General features: G+C 47.9%; 1 protein-coding gene across 2 annotated transcripts in view; it reads left to right on the forward strand.

Annotated features, from left to right (window-relative positions):
- Window positions 1-20036, forward strand: part of MCU (mitochondrial calcium uniporter) — a 1096889-nt gene that overhangs the window by 889838 nt on the left and 187015 nt on the right. The window lies entirely within an intron of this gene.

Consider the following 20036-nt stretch of genomic DNA (forward strand, 5'->3'; position numbering starts at 1 on the left):
TTGTGGTGTAGGTATCCATGGTTGCCACGGCGGCAGCCATCTTACGGCCAGCATGCTCCTCGTGGGCCGCAGTGGAAACAAAGGGGAATTCTTCAATCAGCTGTTCGGCAGCTGGTAAGGCGGTGATCTCTCGCCGCGGAGCTGCAGAGAGGGGAGTCGGCCTTTCCTTTTGGCCTTCCCTCGGTGGCTCGTGTTAGCGAAGGCGTCAACCTTGTTGACTTTTTATGCTTTTTCGAAGGAACCCTCGATGGACTGGATTCCTCAATTGTCGAAGCCCTCAACCATTTCTCCTCGGGTAGAGATTTCTCTCGATGATGCACCGGCTTATGGCTCGGTTTCAAAGATTTTGTCTTAGACTTCCCTTTGTCATCTTGATGCCGAGCGACAGGGGCATGGGCTTTCTGCTTGTCCTTGAAAGGGGTTGGCCTGCATTCTCAAAGATTTTAAGCATTTCTTTACAAAATGCATCCCATTTTGCTGGGGAGTCTGACTTAGTTGGACATTTGATTAGCTCGGCCGAGGAATCACTAAAGGTCGAAGGTGACCTGTGGCACCGTTTTTTGGCCTTCTTCGAAGAAGACGCATGGCACGATCGACTTCTTGATCGAGATCTTTTCCGTGTAGGAGAACCCCTCGACTTGTTGGTCGTTCTTTTTGAGCTCTTCGAAAGAGACTTCGAAGGCAAGCTCCCAACCACCAATTTACCTTTACGCTCCCTCAGAACCTTTCGGTCATCGTTTGACAGGAGTTGCATTTGGAGGTACAGTGACTGGTACCAAGACACCACATACATATGCAGTGGGGGTCGGTGATCGAGATCTACGATCCACAGTCTTGGCACTTCTTGAAGCCTGTATTAGGTGTGGATGGAGCCGACGGGGAAGACATTTTCGGTTATCGAAAATAGCTGACAAAGTTCACTGAAGAACCGAAGCGCGCCGTAATTCTTCAAAGCGTTAACTCAGAAAAACAGAACTGAAGCCAACAGGTGCTGTGTGTGCTATTTACACTGATGATGACGTCGACAGTCGAAGAGAGGCCCTCAAGGGACATCTACTCAAAGGGACGGCACAAAGCACCCCTTGTCAGAAAAAAATTGCAAAGCAGCTAAAGCTGGAAGGATAATATCATAAAATGGAGGAATACGTGGGAGGACACAATCCATACGAAGGAATTGTTTTTTCTAGGTGCAATGACCTCAAGTTCTTCCTTCTTTCTGTCCATATTCCTCACTGTGATACTGACCAGCTCCAGGAAGGGATTGGGTCAGAAAAACGTTGCCAACTAAACATTTTTTTCTGCCAGCATTGCTGTTTGTCATCTCCAATAACTAACTCTCATCCCGTGGAAAAACACGTTTCATAATACTTGGATGCAGTCTGCTACAAAAAAGTGAAAAACGATCTGACTTGTAACAAAATCTCAGAGGAACTGGTACTTGAGAAAGTTCTCATCAAATTATAAGCCCTACAGCCATTTGTTTAAGGCACACAAGAGGTTCGATTCCATATAGGAGAAATGGCGGGCAACTGATTAGCATCTAGCTCAGGGGAGCATCTCAGCATCATTTGGGGGTCTCTTGCCCACTCTGTATAATCTAGGGTGGGAGGGGTTAGTGCTGAGAGTGGATGCTCAATAAGAATGTCAGGACCGACTATCCCTCTACGCGGACGACCTCCTCATATACCTCAGTAACCCACGCACTTCCTGCCCGATTGTTTCCCGCATCCTTAGGGAATACCAGCGCTTTGCAGGCCTTAAGGTAAATGAGACCAAAACAATTTACTTCCCGATCCAGTGCGGCGAGTCTGCGATCCCTGAAACCTGACCTGCCCATATCATGTCTCCATTAGAGAACTTAAATACCTGGGTATAAGACTCGACCCGACACTGGGTGGGTTCCTGCAACTCAATTTACAACCAATAATTGACCGGTTCAATAAGGACACCTCCCACTGGCAATCACTCCCACTATCACTAATGGGCAGAGCGGCGCTATTCAAAATGATGACCCTCCCCAGACTGTTGTATGTACTTCAAAACGCCCCCCTTGTCATCCCCCGAGACACCTTCGCACTCATTGACAGACGCCTTCGCACACTGCTGTGGGGAGGGAAACAACCTAGGATCGCCCTTGAAACGCTGCAGCGATCAGTGTGGGAGGGAGGCATCGGTCTACCATGCATACGCACCTATTACCTTGCAGCCCAGATTGGGGTTGTAAACGTCTGGATACACGCAGACCCCACACTCCCCCACATCCGCCTTGAAATAGAGAGCATGACCCCACTAACCCCACTACAGATCCTGTACGCCACCCACGACCAACCCCCGATGTTACCCAAAATGACACGCCATATTTGCCAGGCCTGACGGGATGCACACAAACTAATAGGCTGGAAAGGTAAACCAACACTATCTCAACCCCTATGGCACAACGCACTCCTCCCAGAAATAGTAAAGATGGGCCCCTTCGGTCACTGGTGCGTAAAAGGGATACACACACTAGCGCATGTGATACAAGAAGGCCACCTCCTTGACTTTGAGGCCATGCAAGAGCAATTCGACCTCGCACCCATGGACCGGTTTCGACATGCGCAACTGGCCCACGCCATCCGCACCCAATTCCCTGATACGACAACCATACCCCCCTGTACTCCCATTGAGACCAATATCCTTCCGCAATGCATTGCCTCCAAGGTCACTTCCACGCTCTATCAAGCCCTTAACTCCTTTGGGGCGGCGCAGCTAGATGGGCTCAAGGAAAAGTGGGAAAAGGACATAGGACAAATGGAACCAGAGGACTGGGTAGAGGCATTAATGTCCCCTAGAGAAATTGGTATAGACTCTAAACTCAGATTTATACAACTGAGGATCCTCCACCGCACATACTATTCACGTACTGCCATGGCCAGAGTGGGGGGACTGGAAGACGGGACATGCCTCAGATGCAAAACGGAACCTGCCACTTTTTACCATATGATATGGGACTGCCGAGTCTTACAGGTCTTCTGGGAGAGCTGTATTAACATGATCTCTGCCACCCTGGCGACACCAATCCCCAGGGATCCCAAAATGATACTGTTGGGAATCCGGGGTGAAGTAGATCTCTCGAAATATGAAAAAATATTTCTGGCACTGGCATTCGGGGCAGGCAAAAGATTAATCGCGACTAGCTGGGGCTCTGCTGACCCTCCATCTGTGAACCGCTGGGGCAATGAGTTGGACAGATGCATGGCCTCGGAGCGCCGGATTTATAATGCACGGGGTTGCCCCCGCAAATTCGAAAAAATATGGGGTAAATGGCTTGACGCTAACTGAAATGTGCCGATGAAAATAGAAATGTACTGTTGTTAACATTGGTTACCTGCCTTATCCCACAAATGTCTGATGGCTCTCGGCCCAACAGAGTTCCTTTTGCTTTTTGAAATTGCCTTACCACCATGATCTGATGTATGCCTTTGATTTATGTCTGTTTTGTTGTTGTATTATTAAAACGTAATAAACAGAATTATTAAAAAAAAAAAGTGAAAGTGAAGCTGTTTTTTCTTTTACTGAGAATTCCCAGTCTGACCACAGAGAATATTCATGAGCATGTGAATCCATGCCAGACCCATGCTGGAGAACAATAGTTCCAGGTAAGTAATTTAAACCTTCCATTCCTAATTTACTGTAAATTAATCCCTTTAATTCTTAAATGTACTCATTCTTCACTGCCTTGGTCTTGCAGCAGTTGCCTCTGCTGGTAGGTCCAAACTTAAGAGCGGATTCTGGCGTTACTGGAAGATTTTTATGTAAGAGCATTCTTAATCGACTCTCAGAAGAGACAAGTGATTTTGAGCAATGCAATACTACATCTTGCAGGATGTTGCACCACCCATAGAAGTTCATTGCAGCAAACCATGACAAGTTCCAGTGTTTCACCTGCCAATAATAAAACGGACACTTGAGATCCCTGGCAACCCCAAAGCGCTCATAAAACCAGAAGCATGAAAACATGGGATTTGGGGTGTTGGTTGGGGACATATATGTTTTTTTTCTTTTGCTGATTAATGTACTTGAGAGCGGCATTAAGACCTAGTGCTCTTCTTTTCCTCACGGAAATGAACGTTGAATCAAGCAGTACTTACCATCAGCATGCAGGAACATTTGAGCAGAATAGGCAGAAAGGCAGTGCACATCTAGAAAAAGCACAAAGCTGCTTCAGAGTTCAGTGCGAGTGTGTGCAATAACGGTCACAAAAAAAAGAAGTTTTCGATATCTTAAATGATAAAGGTTGCCGGTGTATGCATAGCGTTTCAAACTGGTCCAGTATCGGTGAACAACTGTAAAATGTAACATATTAGAGTACATTTGTTCCACAACACAGTTTACAACTTAGAGCAGAGCGAGCATGCATCGCCTACAGTGCAATCCAGAGTTGTCCTGCATATACTTGAACACACGATCAACAGGGACAGGAGAGCACTTTGCACTACTGAATGTAGTATGTAAGTGAGGGTATGCAAGACGTGTTTTGGAGGTCTGCCCTTCGTTGTCGGCTCAGTTGCTATTTTGCCTGAATAGCAACTGAGCCGACAGGGAAGCGGCCGCAGCAGAGGATGCCATAGAACACTGTTGTCTGATCTGATCCGAGCCTGTTCAATAAAAACATATTTTTGCTTGCGGTAATCAGTGGCCAAAGGATGTTATAGCAAAAATACCTATTTAAAAATAGTTTAAATGGCATTTCCCTTGTCTAAAAATACCCATTCAGCAATTTGAATTTCGATAGCACTCTGTGAAAAATCTGTACTCCCTACTTCCAAATGTAGGGCGGAGTTGTCGCAGAGTTGTGCAGTCTGGCAATTGGAATACTGCCTGTCTCTGTTGCTTGCTAACAGATTGAGTATTTCTACAGCCTTCATTCGAGAGTGGGCGGACCCACTTATAATCCTCTCCTCTCCGTGCCGCGGAGCGAGCGTGAAGTTGTAGTAGAGTTGTGCAGTCCTGGCTGCGATGGCAAAACAGAGAAGGATAGTAGAAGGACGGTGTCTCCGCAGCGTTTGCCACAGAGGTGAAGAGCCGCCTACGCCAACTTAACTTACCCAGAAGGTAACGTTTGCATCCCCTTACAAGCGGCAAAGCCAGACAATAGCTCCCTCAATGACGGACAGAGAGCCGCGAAGTAAGAGGAGCTTGCAAGATCTCAATCAATCCCCCTGCTTTGGTCTCCCCACAATACTCACAGCGTGTGTGGGTCCCCACGCTCAAGCTTAACTTCTGTGAGTGTGAAGCCCATTCGGCATGTCACAAGCTCTTTGTCGACAGTCAGCGACCTTGTTGCTGGAACTAGCGACGTCGACACAAGTGATAAATCGTGTAAGAGGAGAGGGAGACCAACCTCCACCAGTTCTGGTAGCAGCAGGGGCCTCAGGAAGTGGGGGGTTCGCTGCCTAGTACCGTCCCCTGTGGGTCGGTGCCGGTCGGCTTGTCCCTTCGCGAGGAAGATGGGGAGACAGCTGAAGAACATCCTTCCAGCTCCTCGGTGCCGACGGTGCGGGGCCAGACTTTACATTATCAAAGCCTCCAGAGGTGCTTGGTGGGCCATCACCACAGCCAATAGTGAAATCTAGCCCGCCTTGACCAAATCCCCTGCTAAATATTCAAATAGAAGTTCATCCGGTGATGGCAAGGGAAGACCTGACCAGTCCCCAGTATGAATCAAATGATTTCAACTGCTCTGTATTTGAAACTGAAACACTAGACACGGAAATCAACTAAGTCAACTCAAGCTACGAGCGAGTCCCAGGAGGAAAAATCTGAGACCTTACCAAATGACCAGTTATTGGCTTATAGATCTTCTAAGGGAAATACAATAGCCACAAAAACCAGAAAGGACACCTTGTTAGGTGACCAAGCTCACAAAAAACATGAGAAACGTCCTGGCCTTAACATGATAAAGAGAAACACAAAGAGGGTTAACAACTTGCTTAAAAAGTCAGCTCAATCTAAACAAAATCAGACCAAGTTGAATAAAAAAAGCTCAACTTCCAACAGAGCAACTTCGAAAGTATAGAAAGAAAATTCCAACTTGACCTCCTTACAGAAACCCCCTCGAAAATATCTTTAACAAACTGGGGAATCTAGTCCCTGCACAACACAGCAAGCCTTTGGATGCAGAAATGTTGGAAGTGGTGGAAGACCTAACCCAGAGAGAATGTATATCGAACCCCAACTTTCCGCTGTCTACGGCCTTAACAAATGAACATAATGCCGGGTCTCGGGATCGAACTCCAACGCCAATAAGATGGCATTTTGGAAAACCTCCAGCAAACAAATCAATCTCATCAATTAGGATCTTCACCGGAACTACTAAACCAAGTGAGAAGGCTCAGTTGCTGCAGCCACCTATTGCAAAGGAACGCAACCTAACACTGGAATGAGCAGCCCTAATAACAGGCAAAAGTACCTCTCGACCAGTGCAGCAAACAAATGACCCTTCAATAGAGAAAAAAAGATACATCGCACTTGATAGCAGAAAGCACAGACAAAATGATTAATTCACAGCAACTACCCGTGAAAACCACAAACGCCACCACATCCCAAATCCAACCTTTCTTGAACATGCCACCATGAAACCAGAGACTGAGCGAGATCCCACAGACGGCGCGAAAAGAGACGCCAATCAATAAACCAGACATTTTTGCTATCGTGTCAGCCGTCACGATTGCTTAACCACCATTCAGCAAACTTTGAGGTGCTAAACGAAACTCTAAAAGGTCATACAACAATGGTGGCCTTAATGCATACAAAATTGACATGTCTAGAGGGCTACGTAATGGCAACAGAGGCATGGAAAGCAAATACAAAAGATCAATGGATCTCTACAGTTGATCCACCGAGACAAGATCGTGAAACAGAGACTGATTGGCTAGACCCTAAACAATCCAATAAGATCTCATCATCAGCTGCAACTCAAACTAACTAATCTCAGAGACTTTCCCAGATACGAGAGGACAGGACGAATACAGCTCAAGAAGCCATACCCACAGAACTAATAACTTAAAATGAACACCAAAAAAAATACCTAAATTCAACAGATCGAGAGCCCCAGGCCAGATGGGATTTCAAACGTTGAATTGAAATCCCACTCTCAGGAGTGGGCTCACCTTATTTCTGAAGTCATAAAAAGATGTGGAACCATGAAATCAATACTTGGAAACAGGGAATATAGTCCCAATCGTCAGAAAGGGTGAAAAGAGCTTCCCTAAGAATTATCGCCCAATAGCACTGCTGGACATGGTCGGCAAGTTTTTTGGCTCACTACTTTTGCACAAATTCTTAGCCTGGGCAAAGACGGCAAGCTGTATGGACCCTGACCAGTCGGGATTCGTCAAAAACCTAGGCACAACAGCAAACATAATGCTGATAAGTATATTGAAGGCTAAGATAATGGCAGGTCGCCCAAGAGTCTTTGTTGCCTTCATTGACCTGGTCCAAGCGTTTGACCTGTCAATCGAGACAAATTATGGCTGAAGTTGACAAAGTGGAACTGCCCAAACTCACTCATGGATCCCATCAAATCCATGTACTCTGGAACATCAATGAGAGTGAAGCTTAAGGGAGCGGGACAACTCTCGGAACCGATAGAGACCACTAGAGGAGTCAAGCAAGGGTGTCCGCAACGATAGGAGACGAGAAGATCACACGTCTCCTATATGTGGACAATATCATTCTACTGGATTAAACTGAAATAGGGCTCCAACACCAGCTGAATACCCTATAATCATACATAAATGAACACAGATTAAATGAAAATAATAATCCTGTAAAAAACATCTTAACAAACAGAAAAACAGCAATGGTACCTAGAGGAAGAGCGACTTGAGATTGTAATGAAATTCAAATATCCCGGCATTACACTTAACAAGAGCCATGTAGAAACCCCAATGCAGTTAACACTATACACAAAGATTAAGACCTTGGCCTCACAAAAAAGGTGATAGATAAAAAATGTGGGCGTTATTCACTTATTCCTACAATCAATTTCTACAAGGCAAAGGTAACACCAGCCATTTCCTATGGAGCAGAGGCGATGCCATACATTCCTGAGAAAATAAGGACAAACTAGAAGGATACTATTGGTGGAAAGTTTTGAGACTCCCACCATCCACACCAATAGCTTCCATCAGAAGAGAATTAAGCATGGTATCATTAAAACCAACAATCGACATGAACAGCTTGTTGCTTTATGGGAAGATCCAGCGGGCTCCTCGCCCTAACATTTTTGAGATCATCAACAGAGAAATGGAAGGAGGGAGAAAAAAGATGCTGTCTAATTGTGCAATTAAGAACAAAACCCTTTTAGACAATATTGGAATTGCAGAGGAAGAACTGGAGCGCAACCCTTCTAAAGTAAAACAAAGATTAAAAGAATGGGACTCGATACAGTCCCTTGAAGTAGCATCAAAGAATAAGTCAACCTTACATATGTCGCAATAAACACACAAAAAGTAAATCATGTAATGAAATACCTGGCAACATTTCCCAATAAAACTTTGCGCTCCACATTGTTAAAAGCCTGTCTGAATGTTCTAAAAACCAATGAGATTCTAGCAATCGGGGGACCATCGACTTCTAACACCTGTCGACATTGTAAAAAAAAAAAAAAGACAAGGTAGAAACGATCCGACATATTCTATCATGCCCCGGCATAACTAAAGCAAGAGCCACCAACCTGGGACACCATCTGCATGCTTTAAACACTCACGTGGAAGAAGCCTGGTGGCCTTGAGTGATAAGCGGCGAAAAAAACATCACTGGTCATAGCTGCAGCCCTACTCCTTCAGAATATCGGCCTGGAACAGGAAGTGGCGGGTGGGAGGGAGGTACACAAAGACCAAGAACTCAAATTTGAACAAACAGAGACTGAAACTCACCGAATTGTTTATTAAATTTGATGGTGGTGGATCCACAACTTTTTCTCAACTGGAACTTCAGGATGAAAAGGATTTCTTTTAAAAATTCTAAAAGATACAATTAAGTCAAGTAAATAAAAAATGTAGGGACTAAAATAATACCACAGCAAAACCATGTGTGTTGCTGTGCGGGGTGCACCTTTTGCAATGTTTGAGGCAATAATAAAGATATTGCAGTGGTGCACCAGGAAAATAAGGTATCACCACGCACTGATCTCATTGCAAATTTGACAGACCCAACTCAGTCGCTTCTCCACGGTTCTACGAGGGCTTGGAGTATCATCCTGGCATTGATAAAGATAGGTTATTGTACATTTGTAGAACTTATTCTGGTGATAAAAGAAGTATGAAATGCAGAGTATCCATTTGATGGCATGCTCATTCCTTTTCTAAGGGGAAGAAACACGCTAATGGAACACATTCATTAATTGTGAATCTTAATCATTTGGATCCATTTGGTCTAGAATGCATTGTCTCCTTTACTTAGAGTTGGATATGTCTATGCATTTTGGAAAAGGCTGTAGCATTGTTTGGTTGCTGAGATTAACTATTATCCTGCGTCAATATGATTAATGCGGATTGGAAAAGGTTTTTCTCAGTGCACAGCTGGAATTGTACTGCAATGCGTTTCCTTGTTAATTAGGATACCTGCTGCAGTCTCTTCAGTAGTAACACCAGTCTGTTAGAACTGTTATATTATTCGCAAGCATTTCGATTGTTTTTGGCAATCATTAATTTTTGCAAAGCAGAGGTTAAGACCCTCTAGAAGTCGGGCTCCTGGGAAGACAGTTTGCTCCGAGGTACCAACGATTGCATATCTTTAGTTTGTTAAATAGTCTTCACTAACAATTTGTGACATCAAGATGTTAGTTTCACCTGTTCCACTGTCATCTTTACATGGGGTTCTTGGGTGCGAAGGCAGATTCACGATTGTCCCGGGTAAACTCGGGAGTGGGGTTTTCAGAGGCATTTGGATAATGGCAAGTGTTTCAGTAGGTAGGAGTTGGGCTATGACTGATGGACCTCTTTGGCTCCGTCTAGAAAGTGTGAACAGCCTCTCCTTCTCATTGCCTCTACAATACATCTGTGACAGCCACTGCATCATTTTACTTCGTAACAGAAAATGTTTTCATAGATGTAGTCAATCTGAAAACAATGTGTTTGGGACAACATATAATTTCCAGAAATTAACAATTCTCATGTGTAGAGGGACCGTATTATTGACTGTTGCTGCATTTTTACACACCTCTTTTAGGTTATCACATTTATAGATCTATCATCAAAGCTTTTATTCATCATGCTTGACATTGTCAGAAGCTTTTTGCATTCATCTATTGCTATGTGACTGACCTAGAATGCCTCTGCCCTGCAAAGTAACAGTAAATCATCTGAATTTAGCTAACCAGGAAAGCATGAACAAGTAGCGGTAAGGGGATGGAGTAAGGTTCAAATTAGAATAACAGAGGGAATTTGAAGTTGTGCAATGTTCCTCGGATAATTAAAAGGTTCTGTTTGAAGCAGCTTTCAATAGTTTTATCACAGACATTTCAAAATAAGCTTTCAAAAGAATTACACATCAAAGAAACAATTATGGTAGCCATTTAAGCAAATAGATCAATTAGACTGGGGAATAATAGCTATTTGCCGGTTTGGCTCAATGCAATGCTTTCGTTTACCATTCTGCGCAAGTCTATGAGGGCACATTAAATCTACCCCTTATTACTGCCTGATTTGTCATTACTTATCCAAATGAATACCTTTTTAAAATGAAGAAATTACACAAATTCAGTGGAAAGCCCACTTTCAGAATACCTAAACCGTGAATCATTTCAGATGTACAAGCCCTGACACGTTTTTGCTATCCATGATGAATTCACCCTTTTATACTCCATCCCCTTTCCTTCATACTAATCAGAGATGGTACCACTGGTACGGCATCAGAGCATTTTTTGCACCACAAAACAAATTTCCCCTTTAGATTTTAAGCACCCAAAGGCATGCCCGCCCACGCAAACTCCTCCCACCAGCCTCGGCCATCAGTCTGCTTTACTGCTCGACAGGAACTTGCACCCTGGCCCATAAATCTTATGAACCATTGGCCTCTGCTGAGTTTAAGCTTCTTTCCTGGACAGTGGCGCTTATATCTGCATGAAGAGTTGGCGAGATGCAGGCCGTTTCTGCTTCCAAACCAAATACCTTCTTTCACAAGGACTAGGTAGCCCCTCCTGCTTTTCTTCACTTCCTTAGTGGTTTCTTCTTTTATGTTAATAAGGTGGTGGTTCATCCAGGCATGTCATTTGGGGTTGCAATGGGTAGCAGTTGCTACCCCTCGCCCCCCTCTGCTACCCCTAGACCTGCCCTTGCTACCCCTGGGCCACTGGACAAAGAGGCAGTGCCAAGAGCAGATATCTGTGTTGCACCTGAAAAAGGTGGTTGTAAATGCAGTTAAATGTGCCACCACTTTTTTCACTTGGAATCTCGATCATGTTAGCTGGAGAAATAACAGGGATGCAGGAAAAAAACAAAAGCAGCCGTCACTGACACGTTGGCAGTCCATTAGTGAAGAATGCCTGAATAGTTGGGTTCAGAGGTGGGGGTGTCTGTGCAGCTTATACCCAGTACTGTAGCAACATGATGGGTATGGGGGCTAGGTTTAGCTAGCTGGGGAATGGGTAAGAGTCGCCTGCAGTACTCAGTGACAGCACAACATGAACGCATATCTCATCAGTGTTTGTCTGCTTTGCACAACCAGTGAGCCACTTGGCCTTTAATGAGAGGGGTGTGCCCCAGTGGCTTCTGCCACCAATCCTGCCTTGGCACTGCCAGAGCTGCATCACAGGCACACTGTAGATGGACGCAAGGCGAGATCATACTCTTAACGTCCCGTTCATTTTCCTCCATACTGCATGGGTGTCCCTTCCAAGGGACGGGAGACTGAACCTTTTTCACCAGAAAAAACCACCACCTCCTTTTAAATTTAGAGGCACGCGTAGGTGCGGCCCTGGGAGCATGCGCTGCCCTGACTCTGCCCTCTGGTGCCACACCTTAGTCCCCTTTTCCGCGTCGACGGGAACGGGCTGAATTCACCAGCGCTCCTGGGTTTGGCTTTGGCCATGTAATTCCACGCACGGATACTACTACTTTTTTGTCGTTATCATTCAGGTACTCGGTCCTCAGGCGTCGCGCTCCTTCCCGGCGTATGTCGACTTCCACAGGGTTCAGCAGGTGCCCATCCTGCGACAGGCTCTTCGCAACTTCAGACCCCCCACAACCTCTGCCTACGTTGCCTGGGCCCAGACCACAGTTGGCAAGCTTGTACAGCGTGCAGCGCCCTGTCATCGAAATCGCTGAAGAACAGACTAGCCAGGTGGAGGTAGCTCTTCCAGAATTCGCCTCCAGAGGAACTAAAGAACTTCGTGAAACATCGAGCCAGGCCCTCTATTTTCCATTGCACCCCGCAAGGGAGACTCCTTCCCAAGGATTCGCCCGTGCGGGAGGGACCACTCGGGTCCTTGTACCAGCACGTGTGCTGAGGCTGCTCCAGCTACCGGCCTACTGGATTCTCGGATACTCCCGGTGCTGAAGGACTGAGGGGCTCCGCCCTTTTACCGAAATTATGTCTGAGGGGCCACTCCCTAGTACCGGCAATACTGCCGAGGGGACACCTAAACGCTGCTCTACCGGGCCACGGGCCTCTCACCTACCGGGCTTAGGCCCGAGGAGCAGGGTAGGCCTCGCGATCGAGTCTTATGAAGTCCCCTTGGATGGGGGTTATCCTCAGGGTTGCCATCAGGGACATGCTCCCTCCAATGATTCCGGCACCACAGGCTCCTCAGCTGGCGCCCCCCAGCCGATTCCTCAGGCGGTTCCGTACCAGCCTGCTCCAAAGCCTACGGCTCCGGTCCCTGTATCCCAGCCTCTGGCTCCTGCTACTCCCCCACCTACGCAGGATCCTCCTGACCCACAGGATACAGATGAGGAGGACCCTGACACGCCCTCATCAGCCAAGGCCTTCCACATATGTCTTGCGGGGCTGGCAGAGTTTCTGGGTCTACCTCAAAACCGATGTCAAGCAACTAGCAAAGGGAGTGCTTGCTGAGGTCCTCACGCGATGCCCCTCTACCAAAACAGGAATTCCACTGCAGACTGATGTATTCTCCCTGGCCAAAAAGGGTTGGCTCAAGCCCCACTCTGTCCAGCCGGTCAGTCGACGCCTGGACGCGAAGTACAGGCAGATGGAGGGGGATACACTCTTGCTATCTGCCCATCCTCAGCCACACTCCTTGGTTATCGCTGCGGCATCATTATACTCCAAGCCTCAGTCGCCCTCAGCCTCCTCCATTGCAACGCTGCTAGGCAAGGAGGCGAAGATCTTGGAGGTGTATGGGAAGAAACCATATTCCAACGCGTCCTTGCATCTTCATCAGGCCACCGCCGATGCCATGCTGGCTGCCGGTAACCAAATGTTATAATGGGAAATTGCGGACTTCCTCCCAGAACTCCCTACGCAGAGCCAATCACGTTTCATGGGGGGACTGGCTGAGGCCAAGCTGGTGGCGCAGGACCTCATGGAATCCACTGTGGCCCATATTGACACTTCTAGCCATGCCATCTGTATCGCCACGGACATGAGAAGGACAGCCTGGCTCTGTGCAATGAAATTCAACCCGGGCATCCAGGAACACATTAGACCTGCTGTTCGGGGGAGGGGGGCTCTTCTATTCCACCACGGACGAAGAGCTGGCCAATATGAAAAACAGCTCACAACTCCAAATCGGCGCAAGCAACCAAAAAAGGGGGGCAGGGAGGATAAGGGCTTTTTCCAGTACCCCTCCTCCACGACAGCCTCCGAGGGAAAGCAGGCATGACACTCCCCTCCGGGTCCAAGTATCTCCAGTGGAGGGGCAGGCTTGAGCTCCATGCACATTTCTGGTGCCAGAATTTCACGAACTCTTGGATCCTCTCTGTAGTATCCACGGTGTACCGCCTACCCATTCCTGCCTCTCCTCCTTCATCCCCTCCACTCCCTCAAGTTGGGACAGCAACTATTTTGGCGGAGATCCGGTCGCTCATAGAGCCGGGCCTTGGAGGAAGTCCCAGCCTCCCAGCGGGGCTTGGGCTTTTACTCCAGGATTTTCGCCATTCAGAAAAAGAACCAGGCGGGCCTGAGAGTTGTGCTGGACCTTTCCACCCTCAACCTCTCCTTACCTCTACAAAAAGTCAAGATGGTTACCCCAGCTTTTATAGCAGAGACATTGTGCAAGGGAGACTGGAGGTGCTCCCTGGATCTGAAAGACGTGTACCTACATGTCCTGATTTGGCAACCCCATCATTCTTTCCTACGGTTCAGGATCATGGGCTACCATTTTCAATACAAGGTCCTTCCTTTTGGCCACAACTCGGCTCCCAGGGTCTTTACCAGACTCATGAATACTGTGGCTGCCCTCCTCGGAGCGTAGGGCCTCCACATCTACCCATACCTCGACGACTGGCTCGTCAGCGCTACATCTCTGGAAGCGGTTCACCACTCTTCCCATGCCCTTATGAACACACTGCACGATCTGGGCTTTTCGCTCAATCTTAAGAAGTCGCAGCTGCAGCCCATGCAGACTCTTGACATTCTTGGGCCTCATCTGGGGCACGTGCTCCGAGCAGGTATTTCCGTAGGAGCACAAGATCTCGGCCATCAAGAGGGACACTGCCCACTTACTCAGCAGAGAGATGACCTCGGCATGGTGGTACCAGCATCTCCTGGGTCTCTTGGCGGTGGTCCTATTAGCCGTTCCACACATTAGTCTGAGGATGAGGAGGATTCAGCTGCACTTCGTGGCCTCATGGAACCAGATGCAGGGCTCTCAATCCGAGATGATCAACGTTCCTCCATATCTCCACCCGAACGTCACATGGTGGTCCAGGGACTGCATCCTACAGACAGGCAAGCACTTCCGGCCTCCCACCCCGCAGGTCACCATCACCACGGACTCCTCGCTCAAGGGCTGGTGAGCCACCCTGGACGCTCTCTCGGTTCACGGCACCAGAACCCGACAGGAGCAGGAATAACACATCAATTGGTTGGAGCTGAACGCCATTTGGCTAGCGCTCAGAGCATTCCTTCCACTTCTCAGGGGCAAGGTTGTCCTCATCTAGACAGACTACTCGGCCAGCATGTCAACAAGCAGGGAGGCACCAGATACCCTCCTCTGTGCAGACTGGCAATCAGCATGTGGGAGTGGGCAATGGAAAACGACATCTACCTCACGGTAGTCCACCTTCCGGGGGAATCCAACTTGGAGGCGGACAGGCTCAGCACGTTGGGAGCTGACAATTACGAGTGGCAGTTAAACTACCTTTTTATTCAGTAGATCTTCAACAGATGGCTTCTCCCCAGGTGGATCCCTTTGCCACTTGGCACAACAAGTAGTGACCTCAGTTCGCCTCCTGGCAGGGACATGGGTCCGTCTCCCTGGCAGATGCATTTCGGATTCAGTGGAACGGCATGACAGCGCACGCCTTCCCGCCTACTGCGCTGATTCACAGTGATTTGCAAGATCAAGGAGTCTCGCCAGTTCAACATCATTCTAATAGCTCCATGGTGGCTGGCCAGGCATGGTTCTCGGAGCAGCTCAGCCTTTCGGAGATGCCACCTATTCACCTTCCGACGGGCCCAGCACATCTTCTGGTGCAGCAGGAGGGCATGGTCATCCACCCAGCGCCACAGAAACTAGCCCTCAGTGTGGCTCCTGAGCAGGTAATGCTGAGGCACCCCAGACTCTCCCAGGCTAATCTGGAAATCATACAGGGCGCAAGGAGCAAAGCTACCAGGGCTCAGTATAAAAGTAAATGGACCAGGTTCTGCCACTGGGCAGACTGCAAGTACATCAACCCCCTGGCATGTACTTTGGTCAACGTGCTCTCCTTCTTGGCGCACTTTGCCACTGTGGCGTGCAGGTGGACACCTGCCGCACTTAGCTCGCAGCCATCAGGGCTTACAGAAATTACAAGGAGGGGGTCTTCTCCTCCAACCAGATTGTCAAGAAACAGTTGGCGTGGCTCGCAAGGCTCTACCCGCCCATCAGGAGGCCACACCCCGTGTGGGACCTGAACATAGTCTTGGGCGCCCTGGTGCACAAACCGTTTAAGCCAATGGCATCTGCGGACATCAGGCTGGTCACCATTAAGACGGCCTTACTAGTCGGCCTCACCTCGGCTCGCAGAGTCAGCGAAATCCAGGCACTGGTCACCTCAGATCCATATACTACCTTTCACAGGGACAAAGTATTCCTGCAGAAACACCCAACATTTCTGCCTAAAATGCTGTCTGCTTTCCATTTGAACGAGGAAATAGTCCTTCCTAACTTTTTTGCTGATCCTAAGGACGAGGCACAGAGGGTTCGGCCCTACCTAGATGTCAGGCGGGCCCTGGAATTCTACCTTGACTGGGCCAAGGGCTTCTGCAAATCAGACACCATGTTTGTCACTTTCGGAGGTGCAAGACCAGGCTATCAGGCCTCCATATCCTGCTGCATGGTCTCGGCCATCAAAGAAGCATACGAGGGCAGCACAAGCTGCTTCCGGCGAACATGCATGCCCACGCATTCGGGGCCAATGCAACGGCCATCACATTCCAGCGCCGTGTCCCTTGGCAAGTCATAAGCAGGGTGGCCACTTGGCCCACTCCCTCTGCTTTTTGCAAGCATTACTGTTTGGATGTCGGCTCTAGATTGGATGCGGCTTTCGGACAAGCGGTTCTCGGGAACCTATTTGCGTAAAGAGGGTCTCATCTCCACCCTGGGGCTACATTCAGTTTTAATCGTCCATGGAGGGGACGGGACGTAAGTAATTTTAAGTTACTCACCGTAGTAACTAACTTACTCTTAGTCCATAGTCCCCTTTCCTCCATACGTCCCACCATCCTCCTGGTGTCATTAGGCAATGTTAAATCTATTGTCGATACGTCCATGGGGACTGAGGTGCCTAAAATTTAAAGGGGAAGAAGGTTTTTTCTGATGAAAAAAGTTCTGTGTCCCGTCCCTTGGAATGGACGCCCATGCCGTATGAAGGAAAGGGGACTATGGACTGAGTGTACGTTAGTCATTACGGTGAGAAGCTTATCATTTAATTTACATGAAGTTTCCCTTTTAAAGTAAATCATCTGTTGTTTGCTCAAGCAAATAATATATATATATTTGGAAGGATAGCTCAGGGGCAACACAATTGCTTAGGGAATTAGAGGATGCAGTGCAACATGGGTTCAGTTCCTGTTCCAGTGCTTAGAAGCTGGCGGAGGCTGGCATTAAGCAAGATATTAAGGACCAAAGAAAATAATAAAATGGGCCTTTTCTAAGGGTGATGTCATGCAGCTGCTGCTTACATTTTAGAATAAAAGCTCTGCAATTCCTGTGACCTGCAACACATCCACTTCCCCTCTGTAAACCATGTAACAAAAGAAATGTGGGTTACTTATCAAATAAGCAAAACAGAAAGGTGATAGCTGAAAGATTTCAAATCATTCATAACGACTGGCACAGCTCTGGCCAAAACTCCAGACCATTGTTTTTCAGCCTGCCAAGCCACTACAGGAGGGGAAAAGACCACATGCAAATCTAGTCCCAACCCAAAAGGGACAGTCCAGCCCGAACTGCTAGGTCACATCCCTTCTGCACGATACCACAAGCATTCCCAGACATGTTTCAGCCTCACTGGGTGTCATCAGTGAGGAGCAGCCTAGGTCTGTAGTCCCAGTAGGCTTTTCTAGGGGTGATGATGTAGAGCTGCTGTTTACATTTTAAAATAAAAAAGCCTGCAATTACCGTGACCGGCAAAACATCCTTCCTCTATATCTCCCATCTAACAAAACAAACTGTGGTATATTTGCCAAATAAGTAAAACAGAAAGGTGATGGTGGGAAGGTTTCAAATCATTCATAAACTTTAGCAAAGCTGTGGGCAACCCTCCAGACCATCGCCTTGCTGGTTGGACTTGTGTTGGTCAGTTGCTTTTCCCAGTCCGTGGCTAGACACTTGGCAATCACTGGATGTCTGCGCTTTGATGTTTAGGCCTCTTCAAGATCCTTTGTCCGTTTTACAGTTTAGCCCGAGTGATGTACAATACTTCAGTTTATGTTGGTTGTGTTGGATGTATGCTTACATTCACAGTAATTTGGGCCCATACACACTGATATTAACGCTTCATATGGTGATCCATTCTTGTATGAAATGTATATCATATTACAGTGATATTGTAACCATATTTCGAAGGGATTGTGTCCTCCGACGTATTCCTTATCTTTGATAATACGTTTCCAGCTTGTTGGCCTCGGATATGTTTTCTGTAGAGGGCGCTGCCCGTCGATGTCTGCCGAGTCGATGTCCCTCGACGGCCACCGTATCGGCGCCGACGTCACCATGCCCATAAATAGCCACGCGCTGCGTCCGTTGCTCAGTTCCGTTTTTCCGCGCTTCGTGGGGCCTCGGAACGTCGTTGCTCAGTTCAGTCAGAATAACCCTCTATATCTACTCGAATAATACCAACTCGTTCTCGATGGCATCTTCATCGGAACCGACGACGCCGCGATCCGGCTTCAAGAAATGTCGAGACTGCAGTAAAAAAATGTCTAACGGATCCACACAGGATCTGCTTGTGGTGCTTGGGAGCTGAGCACCATTGTTCGGAGTGTGAGGACTGCATGTCCATGACGGCAAAAGCCTTGAAGGAGCGCAAGGGGAAGCTCGAGAGAGGTAAGTCAATCAAAACCTCCTCGAAGGTTTCTTTGGCTGAGTCGAGGCATTCGTCTCCTCACCGTCGAAAACATTCCCATTCTAGATCTTGAATTAGCTCCCATCATTCGTTGAGATCAAGAAACTGAAAAAAGAGACGTCGAAGAGCCCCTTCCTCGTCGTCTTCTGTTTCCCCAGAAAGGGTCTCCTGTCCCACAAAACACAGCTCTCAGGCTGAGTGGGAGGAATTCAGAAAGAAAATGTTAAGCGTCTTCGAGAAAGCGGCCTCGACCCCCTCGAAGACAGCTGAGGGTGATACCCCGGGTGAAAAACCCAAAAAATCAAAACGCCGCGAGTCGCTGCACCCAGCGAAACATTCCACCCGAGAGCACCACGAGCCATCGGGTAAGAAGGCACCATCTTCGACGCCGTCGTTGAAGATTCCTTCGACGCTTGGATCGGCGCCATCGACACCGTTGTCGAAGGGTTCTTTGACGCATCGGTCGATCGACTTGACGCCGACATCAACGCCGATGAAATAGAAGACCAAGGCTACTCCGCAGCCAACGGTGGTTCCAAGGGCCCCCGGCTCGCCGCTGAGACCGTCGTCGACATCCTTGAGTAGGATCCCGATCCTCTCGAGTTCTTCGAGACCTCTCCCAGTCTTCTCGACGCCGTTCTCGGCGCCTTCGAAGCTGGTCACATCGGCGTCGACAACATCGTTTTCTCGCCCAGTAATGACGAGTTTGGCTCCTTCTGCCTTAGAGATGGGTTTTACACCATTTCAGAGGTCAGAGTACCCTGGACTATCTTCAATTTATGAAGAGGGGGAAGATTCTGACCAGGAAACATTTTGGTTGCAGAGGACCACACTGCCTATTTCAGAGGATTTTACCTCTGAGGAAAGAAGATTGAAGGACCTACAGGAGTCACTACATGAGGCAAGTGGGCTGGACACTTCCCCAGAAGTGGAATTTGTTAAGCCAGACCCAGGGGAAAATGACGAAACACCCTATAGAACCCTTATGGCAAGAATTATTGAATTTATGGGTTGGTCTGCGCCTTTGCCTGTTTTTCAACAGGAAGACCTGACAGACATATTAGACAAAGGTCCACAGGAGGACCCTGTGGTCCCCTTCCATGCCGCCTTACAAAGGAAAATTACATCTAATTGGGAAACTCCTGAAGTTATCCCTGCGGTCAATAAAAGATTGTCAGCCAAGTATAGGGTAGCGGCTGCTGACCCTGAATACTTATCAAAACACCCAACTCCAGAGAGCCTGGTGGTCCAAGCAGCAACTTTATCTAGCAGTAGGACCGCTTACCCTACTGTCCCACAGGAAAGAGATGACAAGAGGTA

Source organism: Ambystoma mexicanum, chromosome 8 (genome assembly GCF_040938575.1).
Source record: "Ambystoma mexicanum isolate Mex_15411 chromosome 8, UKY_AmexF1_1, whole genome shotgun sequence".
Lineage (NCBI taxonomy): Eukaryota > Metazoa > Chordata > Amphibia > Caudata > Ambystomatidae > Ambystoma > Ambystoma mexicanum.